This window comes from Hemicordylus capensis, chromosome 4, assembly GCF_027244095.1.
Source record: "Hemicordylus capensis ecotype Gifberg chromosome 4, rHemCap1.1.pri, whole genome shotgun sequence".
NCBI lineage: Eukaryota > Metazoa > Chordata > Lepidosauria > Squamata > Cordylidae > Hemicordylus > Hemicordylus capensis.
In genome coordinates this window covers 49,105,097-49,120,901 of record NC_069660.1, presented here as the reverse complement: position 1 = coordinate 49,120,901, position 15,805 = coordinate 49,105,097, and the positions used below count along the sequence as shown (strand labels likewise).

The window sequence follows — 15,805 nt, the reverse complement described above, 5'->3', positions numbered from 1 at the left end:
TCGGCATGCTATTCAAATAGTGCTTTAATTGCACCCATTAGCGTGGCATGTGCCTGGCTCCAATTAAATGGCATTAAGACCGAGGGCTTCAGTGTGTGTTTTGTTAACTTTCATTGCAGCCATTAGTCAACAGATTTTTGGGGCAGGGGAGGGAGAAGGTATGCTGAGCGCTGCGATGCCCCGGACCACTTAGACCAAGGAAACTTGGCATTCTCCCGGATAGTATGCCCATTTCGCCTTCTTCCCAGATACAAAAGGAAGACCTGCAGCGTCCTGATCAGAGGTTGCACATTTTCCACCTCCTCCAGACACTCTGCTTTAAATGCAGGAAATTTCACATCCGGGAAATGAAAAGCGAGCAAAGACGTGGAATGCGAAGGGGGAGAGTCTCCCCCCCCGCTTTCCTCCCCTCCCTTCTTTTTCGCTTTTAATGCTGGTTGAAGTAAGTAAAAACCCCTTTGATTGGAGGATGCACGGGGAAATTTTTCTTTCTGGCTCCTGAAAGCTCCTAGGAAGTTGCAGCTGCAGTTGCCTTGGGTAGCAGAGCTAGCAGCCTAGACGGGGGCGAGAGACGGGAGAAAGAGACCAGGGCTGCGGATTCGGGAGGCACAAGGAATTGCGGGGAGCAGGGGGGGAATTGCACGGTCCCTGCCACAACCAATCCCAGCAGCGATCACATCAATGCAAATAGGAGCACAATGGAGCTAGCAATAAGCGCGCTGCAGCCAAGCTTGGAGCGGGCTGCGCTTGGCTGACGGGCCGCCTCTCCAATGGCAGGCGCTGGGGGGCTGCCGGTGGCCAGTGGCTGTGGCGCGGGGGCGTGCCGGGGCCAGGCTAGGCTGTCCTTGCAGGGTATCTGGGCTAAACTTCACCAAATAATAGCTGTTTGTATTTTGGCTGCTGCAGGAGCCATTTTAGGTAAGTTGTGCTCTGAACTTTTTATTGGCGCGCCGTGTGCAAGCGAGGGGCGCAGGGGGTGCTCGAGCCAGCCCGGGGGCAGCCTATGAATGAACTCCGCGCTCGCTGGGCTGGGCAAGCACTAGCGGCCAAGGAGCCGGCGGCCGGTCAGGCAGGCGGCCCGGGCTCGGCGGGGAGGGGGCTTGCCAAGCGCTTAGTTTCTCCCTCAGACACTGTCATGGCGTTGGGGAGGCTCTGTCCTTGGGAGCAGATCCGGGCCGGCGACGGGCGTCGGGGAGGGGATGGCGCAGATGATGCCCTTGTGCGCAGAGTTGCAAGGAGGGCCGAGGAGGAGGAGGAGGAGGAGAATGCCCAGGTGAAGCCCGGCAGGGATGCCCCGCAGGTTCCCCTTGCAGCGCAAACCTTCCCCCTTAAAGCACAAGGCTCTGGACGGGGGAGGGGAGAGGGGGAGGGGAGATGAGCCGCAGCTCCTCCCCCTCCTCTGTGCAGGCAGTGGGCTTGGGAGGTGGCAGCAGCGGCCGCTGACCCTCTCACCCCCAGAAGTTCTCTGCGCCTGCCCACTGTTTTGCATGGTTGGCGATGAGGAGGATGCGCCGTCCAACCCCAAGCTGCGACTCCCGTGAGTCTGGTCCCAAGCACTGCAGTTTGCTTGCTTTCTCCACCCCCACCCCCCGCACTGCCCCCCCCCCCAAGGCTCGCCGGAAAAAGAGGAAAAAAAGCAAGCAGCAAGCCAGTCCAGCCCACCTGCCTCTTTTGCAGATTCATCCACAATACGTCTATGAGTCATATGCATTCCTGCAACCATGACCAAGTTTGGTGCAATTCGGGGGCTGGAGACAGATTAGCATCGATAGAGAGTTGGAAACCCAATACATCTCTCCACTCCTCCCTTCATTGTTTTGTGTGCTCACCAGCAATATTGCCATCTTCCGTGGAATTATGATGCCCGGAGCTAGTGAAATTATTTTAATTGGACTTGTAAATAGAGTTGATTAAAAACAAAACAAATCAGGAGGGAGGCACTCTGGCAATCCTGAGACGTCCAGGGCAAAAAGGCAAGTTCGTATAATGTGACTTTGTAACCTTCCCAGTGCAATATGTTGTGATTATGAGACATGTTCTGTGACTGTTCCAGAGTTGGTTTACTAAAATGACACACAACACACTGAGCTTGAATGACATTGAATGGAAAAACTTTAACCCAGAAGACTACGTGATGTTGACCCTGTGGACTAGTGACTTATAAAGTGTGTCTTATACAGTACAGTGTGTCTGTACAGCACAGTGTGATGTATATCTAAGCAAAACCCATAGTTCCATGAAGTGTTAACCAAATTCCAATTGGGATTCCACATGGAATATATAGTAGTAACTACATACTGTATACCAAGGAATGGTGATAGATCTGGGCTGCTATTAGTACTCTGTAACGTAATGTTTGGGGTAGTAGAAATTCTGCAGATACAAAAACCTGCTGTGGTACCATTCTGACACAAATGGTTATGTTAGAATTATGCCATAAGAGCTGTGATTATAATGGCTTTTTAAAAACACCCCCCAGCATTATAGCAAAATGTCAGTTCATAGCAAAGTGTTATTGTAACACTGCAGCTAGAAAAAACAACTAATTATTTAAATATAGAATATTTTGACCCAGGGCTTCTTGACCTAGAGCAAGCAAGGGTATCTTCTAACCCTGAATGGATTAGAAAACACAAATGAAAGCTGCTAATGAAAGCAATTAATGAGCAAGACTTTCTGCTCTGTATAAGCAGCTGTGGATAACTATCGTCACTGCCAGCCGATCCATTCCAGCTCTCTCGCTGTGTGCAGAGCAGACACAGATCTTTTGTGACTTTGCAGTGGTTGTCACAATAGAAAAGGCATGGCAAGTCACATTAGAGTCACATCTCATTCACTCTGTTGCCGCTGTCTCCCTCTGAACTTGTAGTCACATTATACACCCTTAATCCTCATCATTTTGATGACTTCTTTGGGGAATTATTTGTCTTGTACCAGTGATTTTTACTGGTAATCGGAATAGATTTTTTAGTATTGATCAATATGCTCCCTGGTCTAAGCTTTATAAGAAGTCGGAGGGAAACCTACACATTAACAAATAACATATAAAGAAAGGAGGGAAAATAAACCGCATGTCATTGTTGGATAGTGAGACCCTTGTTATGGCCTACTGAATATATCTGAGTATATACTGAGTAAATCTGTATTGATTTACTTTTCTGACAATTGCTCTGAACTTTAAATAAAGTTGGGAACTCCTGAGGTCTTTGATATTTTTGGTGTCACTCTTTGGTGATGATACTGGGCACACTGAAAAGCCAAAAAGTGTTGGAATTAGATCAGATCAAGTTAATCACTATCTCTCAGCCTAACCTACCTCGCAGCATTGTTGTGAAGATAAGAGGGAGAGAGGTGACAATCTTCTGTGCTGCCCAGAGCTTTTTAGAGAAAGAGCAAGATAAAAATGTAATAAAATAAACAATACATATTTGCCTGTATATATTGCTTCTCTGAAAAAGGGTAGGGATGTGCACGGAACCGGCTCAGAGGCCCTTTATGGGCCTCCGAACTAGTTCAAAGAACCGGCGGTTCCACTGGTCCGATGGCAGCGGGGGGTGACGCTTTAAGAGTGGGGGAGGGTACACTTACCCCTCCCGCCAGCGTCCATTTCTCTAACAGCTAATTGGGGTGGCAGCGTACCTCCCTGCCGCCCCATTGGCTGGATATGGCTGGAAGTTCCAGACACACCTGCGCATAAGTGCACCCTTATGCATAAGTGCTCCTGTAAGTGCACCCTCCCCCGCTCTTAAAGCGGCAGCCCCACCACCATCGAGCCTCCCTGCCACGGATCTGTGCACATCCCTAAAAAAGAGTTTGCTCCCTAGACTTTGGTCACATTCTAATGGAGGTTTGTAAACCTGTGCCTGGTGTAGGCGAAAACCCTGATATCTGGTTTTCAGTGTGGGAGCAACTCTTATATATGGTGAAGCATTAAATCTTGTGAGCCACCTCCCCCCCGCCGCTGCAGTGTGAAGTAATACAGGTTTATACAAGAGCTAGGCTTGGGTTGAACAACATGAACAAAAATGCTTAGGTTGGAAATGCTGACTGTTGGTCCAGCGCAACTTGATAAACTTCAACGTTTGGTGGCACTAAAAGGTTGTTTGTTTTGATATTGCAGGCAGATATGTTGAATTAAACTTTCAGGATTATCATGTCAATTATGGGGAGTCTTTTGGGGGGGGGCATTATCTGCAATAATTCTTGCAAAAAAGGGTCCTTCCGTTCGTTATAAGGTGTGCTATATTCTTACAGGATATATTTCTGGACTCATTCATTTGGAACTTGTATTTTGTTTAAATGATAGATGTGCAGTGCAGTCTTATGCATGTTTACTGAGAAGCAAGTCCTATGATGTTCAGTGGGGCTTCCTCCAAGATAAGTGTACACAGGACTGCAACATAGATGAGGGGATAACAAACGGAGACTGAATCCAAACAAGATGGAAGTGCTCACTGTAGGAAGCTGCAGTTCATGAAATGGAATAGTTGCAATTGGGGAATACTTCTGGACCCAATCCTCTGGACCGAACCCTCTCTCTGATTAGGGATGTGCATGAACCTGTTTGGTGTTCTAATCCTAGAATGCTGAATAGGTTTGGAACCCCCACATTTGAACCGGTTCAAACGCAGAGGCAGGGGCTCCTTTAAGGCATGGGGAGGGTGCTCTTACCTCCCCTGCTGCAGTGCACCTGCCACTTCTGGTGTTATGGTGGCTGGGGCGGTAAGAGGGAATACAGCTGCCCTGCACCAGTAGCTTTTACAGCAGCGCCAGAGGGGGAAGCATGGTGCAGTAGGTAAGAGCACCCTCCCCATGCCTTAAAGGAGCCGCTGCCTGCCTCCTGGGTGTGCATGGAACCAGTTCCATGCACACCCCTATCTCTGATACCTCAGGTGGAGGCAGTGGCCAGGAGTGCTTTCTGTCAGTTTTGGCTGGTTTGCCAACTGTGTCCTTTCCTGTAAGTGAGTTACCTTAAGACAGTGGTGCACATGCTGGTAACCTCCAGGCTTGATTTCTGCAATGCGGTCTACGTGGGGCTGCCTTTGTAAGTAGTCCGGAAACTGAAACTGGTGAAGAATGCTGCCAGATTGGTCTCTGGGATGCCCTGTAGAGACCATATTACCCTGATTCTAAAAGATCTACACTGCATAGGTTTCCGGGTGAAATGCAAAGCGCTGGTTATTACCTATAAAGCCCTTAACGGCTTGGGCCCACGGTATTTAAGAAATGCCTTCTTCATTATGAACCCCTCCGCCTATTAAGATCTTCAGGGAAGTTCGTCTGTGGGTGCCACCACCTTGTCTGGTGGCGACCCAAAGGCGTGCCTTTTCTGTGATTGCCCCGAGACTGAGGAATGCACTTCCTGCTGATATTAAAGCTGCTCCATCCCTGTTGACCTTTAGGAAACAACTGAAGACACATCTCTTCAGCCAAGCTTTTTAGTTAGTTGGTGTTTTGTGGGTATTTTAATCTAGGTTTATGTTTTAACTGTTAAATTCTTGTTTTGTTTTGTGCTGTAAACCGCCTAGAGACTTCGGTAGTGGGCGGTATCCAAATTTAATAAATAAATAAATAGTTTATCTTGGGATGTTTCCTTTATGTCATCCTGCCCAAATTTTGACAAGGCCCAAAAGTTGAACAGTGCTAGTGATAATTTTTAATGGATCAGTGCGAATGGTGGCTCCAATAATGTTGTTAATAACTATACCCTGGTATCAGGGGAGGCTGAGGTTGTGCCTTTTGGGACTAAATAGGAATTTTAACAACCTGCTCCCTGTCTTCTCTGGTGAGATCAAGTCTATGCAGTGCCTAGTGGGACCTCGGGTAAATCAAATGATCTCTATGGGGCAATGTTTCTCTGATGTCTTTAAAGCATTGGGCTCCTGTGATGGTTGGTGACGAAGGAATGTGAATTACTGGTGTGGGAGTTTGCTACAAAACTTCATTTATTTATAAGTGTTTGTCTTCCATCTATTTGAATATTTCTCTTGGAAGCTGAAAGGCCTTCACCGCAATTGTTCATTAGTAAAACTTAGATTTTGTTTTGGAAATTTCTCTTTGATGTGTTGCAACTTAATTAATCAATTACAAGTGTCATTACAAATATAAACCTGTGCGAGAGCTGTTTTTTTCAGCATGTGCACAACTTGGCCAGTGGAACAAAAGGCAAATACAGAAGAAAAAACTATTGAAATTGCAATACAGAAAGTTTGGAGGCAGTAGACTTTCTGTTTCATACAAATAGGCATGTCTAGGAATAGGGTTAAGCTCTTATAGACAACTGCAAATTTCATCAGAGTAGGCTGAACATATATGTTGGAGCAAAGCAATTCACTCAGGGATAGTTGATGAAAACCGAGAGATACATTTTTCCTGCATGATATGACTTCAGGTTGCTGGTGGGAAGATTGCACATTTAAATTCTTCCTCACAAAATAGATTCCTTGTACATAGAAAAAAGACATGTCGGAGAGAAGGCTAGGCTGACATGCAAATTTTAATTTGTGATTGAAGTTTTCTTTGTGTGGGTTAACTTAACTGTGTGGTCCTCTCCACTGGCAGCCTAGTGTGGTACACTCTAGGTAAAGCTTTGCCAGTTCATTTTGCTGACTGTGAAAAGTGGCACTTAGGGTTCAGACAGATGAAATATAAAAAGAGAGTTCACAGTGCATCCTTCTGCGATAGCTGAGCCTGTCTTGGCAAATGAAAAGTCGGGCATGCACCACCTAATTGAATACTGGCTCAGATGTTAGTCTTGTGCCCCTTCCGTAATTCAGGTGGGCTGTCTGCTTTAAAAAAGGTGCTTAATTTATATTCACACATTTATCAGTTTATCACTTATTAATCAAACAGTGGCATCCTTTGTTGAAAATTAAAGTGAAAAATTACTCTTGGATTGTGGTAGCAAGGTGTGCGTGCGTGCATCCTTGATGACATCATAGAGGACCAGCCAACTGACACCATGCACAGCCAGCTTTAGCTTCAAACTTGCAGAACTACTTTCCCCCCAGAACTCAGCCCTGCAGAGGAAACAGTGGTGACATTTCCAGAGTGGCCTTGCTGCTTAAAAAATGTGTCTTCCCTCTTGAGATGCTACGCTCAGCTTTGCCTTTTTACTGATGCACCTACACAATCTAGGCTTGTGAGATTTTTATTTATTCGCTGTGATACATTCAAGGTGGAAGTAGGCATCTTAAAGAATTTTTGTAGAACTGTGTGGCAAATGGGCTTTGCTGTGAACCTTGCTGATCAAAGTAAGATTTGTATCTTGCTCAGAAACTTGTCTTCATTAGAAGGTCCCCTGCCAGATGGTGCAAGTGCTATCTACATTGTATTTCAGGATTCCATTCTTTTTCCACTTTTTTCTTTTGCTTTGCCCTATATGGGCTAATGTTGTGGGTTTTTTGGCAGGGGCAGTTTTCAGTAAAATACTGTAGAGATCAATGTAAGATTAATTGTACCACAGAATAGGGCCTTTTTTGGGTAGTACCGACTCTCTGGAATTCCTTGCCTAGGGGGATCTATCAGGCCACTTCCTTGCTTTTTTATTACCCCCTGAAAAACACATTCTTATACAGGACCTTTTCCTGGCTACTCAATGATCAGTGTTACTGCTGTCTATTTTTGTTGTAGTAGTTGTATTTTATATTGTACTGTATATGGTTTTATTAGCCTACTTTCCAGTAGACTTATGAGTTCACCCAGAGTTCCACGTGTCTGCGTGTGTGTCTCCTCCATCAACTTCACAATGCCTGGACCAATATAAACCAAATCAGGTACAGTTGTAGGGACACATAGGGACACTTCAGCAGCAGTGTTCCCTCTAAGAGGGATTCCCAGATGTTGTTGACTACATCTCCCAGAATCCCCTGCTGCAGTGGCTTTTGCTTGTGGATTATGGGAGTTGTAGTCAACAACATCTGGGAATCCCTCTTAGAGGAAACACTGCACAATGGCATTGTTTGTGATGATGGCATCCACCCCAGTTGGATGCGTAAATACCCCAATTGGATGTGTAAACATTTGAAGCGCAATTAGGCTAACCTGTGAACTGCCTAACCAATTTGAATTAAATTTGCTACAGCTGTAGGGACACAAATGGATGCCCCATTGGTGTAGTTTGTTATGATATCATCCACCCCGATCCATGATGGAGGATGTGTGAACTATTGGGGTGCAAGTGCACTAACTTGTCTAATCAATTTGAACCAAATTTGGTACAGTTATAGTGAGTGACACACAGGGACACATCAATGGTGTAGTTTGTAATGATGCCATCCTCCCCGATCCAAGATGGTGGACATGTGAACATTTGAGGCACAACTTGTGGACCTCAATTTAAACCAAATTTAGTCCAGTTGTAGGGATAGTGAAAGGAAAGTAGGCAGATTAGTTCTTATCAAAAAACTTGTATTGTACTATGTAGTCATTTTGTTTATACATTTTTACTGTATGTTTATATCATTAAATTATTTAGGAACTTATTTTAGTGGAAAAGATGCCAGCATACTTGTTGAATAATGAGGGAAGGAAGGCAGTTTTTTAGTGGGTCCATAGATCATTCATTTATTTGCACTTCAAAGACACAGTAATTAATTGGATTAAATCTCAGTTTCCATACACACATGAATTGCTGATGTTTTAAAGGGAAAATATATTTTGCAAAATCAAAACAGACAACGGGATTGATGATCTGTGTCTAATGTCTGTAATAAAATGCTTTAGAATGTTTGTTGTTTCTTCCTTTACTGTGGTTTGAACCTATGCACACTAGCTAGGAAATAAGCCCCATTGAAATAAGCAGGACTGGCTTCTGAGTATAAATGCATAAGATTGTGATATATATCTGATAAATCTCTAGAAAATCACAATTAATTGTGAGGGCTGCTTAAGGTAGTAGTAGTAGCAGTAATATAATAACATTTAACATTATATATGGCTCTTTAGAGTGTTCAAAGTATCTCACATATGTTATAAAAAGTAATATTAGTACTGTTTGTGGAGGAAGACATGTGTAAACCATATGTAGGTCATGTGTGGTGATTGCACGTGGCTCTTTGTCTCTTGATATACATATGGTGCACATGCTTCAAGAAATGCCAGACAACTGCAGCTTCCTAGTGCATGTGCATCCAGCAAAAATTGGTACATGTGCTTGGTTTGCATGCCCTTTCTCTATTTATTTCCATAATTTATATCCTGCCTGCTTGCCAGAAGTCTGTATGTGTCATACATGTAAAAAGGACATAAAAATAAACAATACAAACAACTAAAATTAATCAAGACTGATATCATAAAAGTGGATGGAACATGGAATTATATGCCATGTAGGAAGAAAGTTTCATGTGAAGTGGTTTTGAGAAATGTGGCAGAGTATTTTCAGGTAAATATTAACTAGGGTAACCTCATAAAATTAGCAAACATTTTCATCACTTGTTTTTGCTGTCCTGTCCTGCAGTGTGTAACTAAGGTGTGCATGTTTTAGTAGAGTACCACTATGTTTGGACAGTATTTCAACATTTTAGAGCAGTATGCTAACTGGAGAGAACTGTGACTTAATCTGTCATTGAATGTTTGTGTTAAAAACCTCTCCCCACCACACCAGTTCAGCATTATGTTGTAAATATTCACCTTCTTTTGGTCTATTTCTACAAATATCAGATATCTTTGCTTACATATGGTTGATTGACTGAGTGTGTGTGTGTGTGTGTGTGTGTGTGTGTGTGTATATATATATATATATATATATATATATATATATATATATATATAAAAATATATATTTCACACACTGAGAGATGGTTGTGACTGGTCCAAAGTTACCCATTGAGCTTCATGGCTATGTGTGGATTTGAACTCTGGTCTTCCATGTCCTGGTCAAACATGCTAATCACTACACCATATGAACAATGCAATATCTTGTCCTAATCTCTCTGTTTGTATCACGAGCAGCCAAGACTCGGCTAGGGTAACTCCTGGAGGATCATCTGCGGGGAAGGCGAGCATCTGCTGTCTTTCTTGCAGCCTGCCCTCTCTCACTGGATTGTGAGCAGGGGTGTAGCTATAATTGAGTGGGTGGGTTAAAAGAACCCGGGCCGCCCAGCTCCTGAGGTCCCCCCAGATTCACTCCTCTCCATTCCGAGGGGCCTCCAGGGAGAGGGACGAACACGGGCTCTCTCTCCCCTAGCTACTCCCCTGATCGTGAGAAAGGGCTCCTTGTGTGATACAGAGAGAAAAATGTTGGCCTTGTATTTTGGATGTCATGGTTCAAATCCTTGATCACCCATGAATTTCACTAGGTGGCCCTGGGCAGCTCTTTCCCAGTCTACTTCACAGGGCTATGGTGATAAAATGGGAGAATATGCTGCTGCGAGCTCCTTGGAAATACAAACATGATAAATCAAGTATAAACATCTGATTGTGGTGTAAACCATATATTAGAAGGATGCCTATGTTCCTCCTCTGTTTGATATAATTTTGCTAGCTCTTTTGCTATTTGTTCTTAGTATGTTGGCAACTTTATAGAGATATAGTCTTATAGAATGATAATGCAAAGCAAAATATTTTTCTTTGATATATCTGTCTTCAAGGAGAAGTGCTCAACCCTGTCTTCACCTGCAGCTTACCACCTCTGGTGCTTTTGTTTTCAGCCAAATGGATTACAAATAGTTAGACCTTGCTTAAAGGATTCCCTTTAGATAGGCCATCAATGGTCCATCTAGGCATGATGTTGGCAGGCAAACCCATTTGTATACTTCAATCACATATAAAGTAGGGTAGAGTGCAGGGGGTGCTAAACCTTCCTTGGTAGAGATGTGCACAGAACTGACCAGCCCAGTTTGGTTCAAATTAGGACCGGATTCGAGCTGCCCCTGGTGGCTCGGTTTGGTTTGAATGAGCCTGGCCTGGCCTGGCCGATGAGCTGGCTTGAGGGCCACACTTGTAAAGAGGGATCCTTGCCAGATTCCCCTTTACAAGTTAACGACTGTGGTGGTGGGGAAAAAGTTCCCCTGCACTCTACCCTACTGCTTTATATGTGATTGAAGTATACAAATGGGTTTGCCAATATACCCCACCCCACCACCCCAAACCCCAACTTCCCCCCCCACCACAGCCGTTAACTTGTAAAGGGGAATCTAGCACGGATTCCCCTTTGACTTGACGAGAGGCCCCAAACAGGCTACAGACCGGTCCATGCCATTATTTGGAAGGCAGGAGGGGAACGGGAAGAGATCTTGCCACCCTCATCCTGCAGCTGCTGCCACTGCTGTCACCCTCATCCTGCCATGCAGCAGTGTGTGTGTGTGTGTTTTTTAGGTAAAAGGGGGAACTTCCCCTCCCCCCACCCTTCAACCCTTTACTTGTAAAGGGGAATCCTTACCAGAGTCCACTTTACAAGTATGGCCCTCGAGCTGGCTCGTGAGTGGGGGGCTTGGCTCGGCTTGCTGACGGACTCCCTCCCCCCCAAGTTTGGTTCAAAGGCGAGCCTTTGAGCCCAACTGGCTCAAGGGTGAACCGGCTTGAGGGCGAGTCGGTTCGCACATCCCTATTCCTTGGCTCACAACTTCTCTCCCTGCAGTCAGTCCTCTCAGGTGTATTCATCCAGCCAAATATGCTTCCAATATTTCCCCCCATATAACAGGATCCTGTGTTTTGTATTTTGTTTGTAAAAACCTTTAAAAAATAAATAGAGGTGTGTGTGTGTGTTTTCTCACACTTCAAATAAAATTATTCCCATTGTATTCATTTTATAGAGTTTTGTTATTGATCTGCATGAAATGGATTTAAACCAATTCAGAGTGTATGAGCTAGTTAATGAACCATAGAAAGCTTCCTTCAACTGAATCAGACCATTGATGATCCTAGTTCAGTATTATCTACACTGACTTGGCAGTGGCTCTCCAAGGTTTCAGACAAGGGTAGTGTAGCAAATTAAAGCCTTTGTCTCAGAGCAAGCTCACGTGAGGGAAAGAAATGTTGAATCATCTCTGCTGAGCTGCCTGGTTAGGCTTCTCCTAAAACTATTCTGTATTATCAGTAGGTTCAAGATGCTGCCGCCACCACCCCTTTTGTCTACAGAAACTTTCTGGGCTTGGGGTGGGATAACCCAGAAAAAACCTCTTTTAATTTGGCTCTTGGACAAAACCTACACGTGGTGAGAAAATTGATAGCTGTTGAACATTTGAGGATGTGTTTGTACCAGAGAACTCCCCCTTTGCCCCCCCCTTTTCCTGAGTTAAAAACAAACTCAGAGAGGCTTGTAAAAAACCAACAACTAAAAAACAGTTTTGTTCAATTACTACAGACTGCTTCCATCTGAACCTTTCTTGCTTTTAAATGCAGTAAAGAATAACTTCAAAAATAGGTTGTCTTAATGCACACTTAAATGTTTATTGAGTCTTTGGCAATGCCCTAGGTAGCATGGGTGTAAGCTAGTGTTCCTTATTTTAATTTTGTTACAGGTAAACAATAATAGAACAGTATCAGGAATATGCAAAAGCACACACACGAAGAAATGTAAGTTTCTAATGCAAAATCTGACTAACAAACTGTTTCCTATGCTGAATTCCCTTTTCCTTGAATTTACCCAATTCTAATTCTAATTTACCCTCTCTAACAAAGACTGCCCTTCTTGTTCCCAGAATTCCCAGCGTCCGCTCTCTGGGTCCCACCCACCTGGTGTATTCATTGGCTGCCCTGGAGTTCACCAGCGTGTCATTCAAGACAAGGGTTCACTCTTTGTTAACTCTATAGGGGGAGGGGAGTCTGATCACTACAGGTAGTTTCCAGCCCTCCTGGTGATGTCCGAGACTGAACTTGGCACCTTCTGCATGCAAAGCAGATGCTATGCCACTGAGCTGTTGACTCTCCTGCACTTTTTAAAGTTAGCATTTAAACCAGAGAGTTAAAAAAAATACTAAGGAACCTTAGCCAGAACAGAACCCATATTTTAAATGATTTGGGTCCCTGATTCTGACTGTAAATGCAAGGATGGAAGTTTGCATTGCAGTGGCAGGCATAGTGCAGCAGCATAAGCCAGTGTTTGTGTGACCACAGCAACAAGACTATATACACTTGGGCTGTATGTTGTTTTGACCTTCAGCATACATTCCTAGAGTTTTAATGGAAGATAGTTCCATTAGGTTTAAAGACGGGAGGAAACATATTTGTTTCTAGGCAGGTGGCTTCGGCTCTTTACCCCAGTGTTTTTCAATTTAAGTACTGCAGCCACATGAAGGCAGAAAATGAAATCTTGTGAAAAGGAAGGGAAGGTAACCAGCCAGTCTAAATTTACAATCCTGTTTGAATATGTTGCACAGAGAAAACAAATATCAGCAAAATTGGGCATTCCATGGTGTACTTTTGGTATCAAGACCCCTGCTAACTGGGCATAGAGACACCTTTTTAACGTGGTGATTCTCTTTATTTAGCAGGGGGAGAGTAACTGGCCCTATCCACTCCCAGCACGGTACCTCCAGTGACTGTTGTTGGTGTCTATCTCATGTTTCTCTATCTCATATTTCTTTTTAGATTGTGAGCCCTTTGGGGACAGGGATCCATCTTATTTGTTTATTATTTCTCTGTGTAAACCACCCTGAGCCATTTTTGGAAGGGTGGTATAGAAATCGAATTAATAATAATAATAATTAATGATATATAATAAATAATTAATAGCAGCAGCTCTAATCTAAATAATAATGTATGTGCATGCACAGTTTTTGCTTCAAGGTTTTGAAAAACCCCTTTTAATAGGTTACAGACCTGGGATAGGAAACATTTGATTGACTTGCAGACTTGGTGCTACTTGTATGTTTTAGAATCTTGGGAAAACAGCTACTTTTTTGAAAACAAAAAGGTTGAAAACATGCTGGTATGCATTCTAAAGGCTAGTAAAGGCAAATGTGTCTCTGAATGTGTTGGATTCAAATCATGAATTCTAATCCCTATGATTCTGCTGTATGGTTGGATATGTCTGGAATTGAACCTGGGACTTTCTGCATGCAAAACATGCAGATGACAGTATTGAGCAAAGTGTAACATGCTACATACCGGTGGCTGCATGGCAGGAAGATGTTTTAATATAAAATAAAATAGCTGGCATAGATGGCTTCAACAAGGAGTAGTTCATCTTTACAACAAATGGCTCTCTTTGGATTTTATTGTTCATCAGTGCAAGTGGGAAATTGCACAATTGAATATTCCCCTAAGAAGAACTCTTTGCACATGGAAAACTAGCATGTAAGGGCAAAGAGTTTAGCTTTGGACCAAACTAGATGTGATAGTCATAAGAGCACAAGAAGAGCCTGCTGGATCAGACCAAAGTCCTATCTAGTTTAACATCCTGTTTACAAGATGTTAAAGGCCAGCCAGATGCCTCTGAGAAGCCCACACGCAGGAAATGGGTAATACTTCTCCTACCATTATTCCCCAGGAACTGGTATTCAGAAGTGTACTGTCTCTGAACCTCAAGGTAGTAACATTATTTGCTCTGATATGCTTGGTTTTTCTTTTATAACCAGCATCAGGGCACTTTAATTGTACCTCCCACTGTGTTCCCAATCAAGACCAGGTGCCCCACCAGTATTACACAAGAACAAGCATGCCAGGGCTAGTGCATAATTAACCTATGGAATTCTCTGCTACATGATGTGGTGAAGGTCACCAGCCTGGATGGCTTTAAAATGGGCTTAGACAAATTCATGGAGGACAGGTTTATCAATGGCCACTACAGACATGGAGCGGGACCGCCGGCAGCCTGTGTGCTGCCGTGGTGGTGGCCCCTCTGACCCCGCCCCCGCATCTGATGTCAGACGTGGGGCTAGCCACACCCATGCGTCTGATGTCAGACGCGGGGGGCGTGGTCTGGCTCCTGAACGGAGCCTTGAGGCTCCGTCTGGGAGTTGGAGTTTAACTCCCGAAGGGGCCACGTGGCCCCTTTGGTAGTTAAACTAAGGCTGGTGCTGCTTTCGCAGCACAGCCAGGAGTGGCTCTTCCCTGCAGGAATGAGCCACTTCTGGCTGCGCTGCATACACAGCGCCAGCCTTTTAACTCCTGAAGGGGCCACACCGCCCCTTCAGGAGCTACTTAGGCTGGTGCTGCAAACAGCGCCAGCCTTAGTTTAGCTCCCAAAGGGGCCGCGCGGCCTCCGCTCGGGAGCTAAACTAGCACCCCCGCGTCTGACATCAGACGCGGGGGGAGTATCCCTTCCTGATTGGGTGCGGCCCAGGTTCTTGGAACCCCTTGGCCAAATGGTGGCTCTGCTCCTGGGCCACTAGTCTGATGGCTGTAGGCTCCCTCCAGCCTCAGAAGCAAGAGGCCTCTATATAGCAATAGCAATAGCACTTACATTTATATACCGCTCTATAGCCGAAGCTCTCTAAGTGGTTTACAGTGATTTAGCATATTGCCCCCAACATTCTGGGTACTCATTTTACCGACCTCGGAAGGATGGAAGGCTGAGTCAACCTTGAGCCCCTGGTCAGGATCGAACTTGTAACCTTCTGGTTACAGGGCGGCAGTTTTACCACTGCACCACCAGGGGCTCATTATATACCAGTTGCAGGGGAGCAATAGCAGGAGAGAGGGCATGTCTTCATTTCTTGCCTCTGAGCTTCCCAGAGGCATCTGGTGGGCCACCGTGGCAAACAGGATGCTGAGCTAGATGGGCATTAAGCCTGATCCATCAGGGCTGTTCTTCTGTTCTAATGCCATATCTACTGGGTGACTCTGGGCCAGTCACTTCTCTCTCAGCCTATCCTACTTCACAGGGTTGTTGTGAAAGAGAAACTCAAGTATTTAGTACAGC

At 44.6% G+C, this 15,805-nt stretch overlaps 1 protein-coding gene across 6 annotated transcripts in view; it reads left to right on the top strand.

The window, feature by feature from the left end:
* The first annotated feature begins 574 nt into the window (after positions 1-574).
* Positions 575-15,805, top strand: part of CHD6 (chromodomain helicase DNA binding protein 6) — a 206,247-nt gene continuing 191,016 nt past the window's right edge. For 5 of the 6 annotated variants that reach the window (XM_053245232.1, XM_053245235.1, XM_053245230.1 and 2 more), the window contains exon 1: positions 575-918. The gene's annotated coding sequence lies outside the window, so the exon portion shown is untranslated. Of the gene's footprint in view, positions 919-12,461; positions 12,517-15,805 lie in introns of all 6 variants that reach the window. The other variant, XM_053245231.1, reaches the window with a different exon arrangement.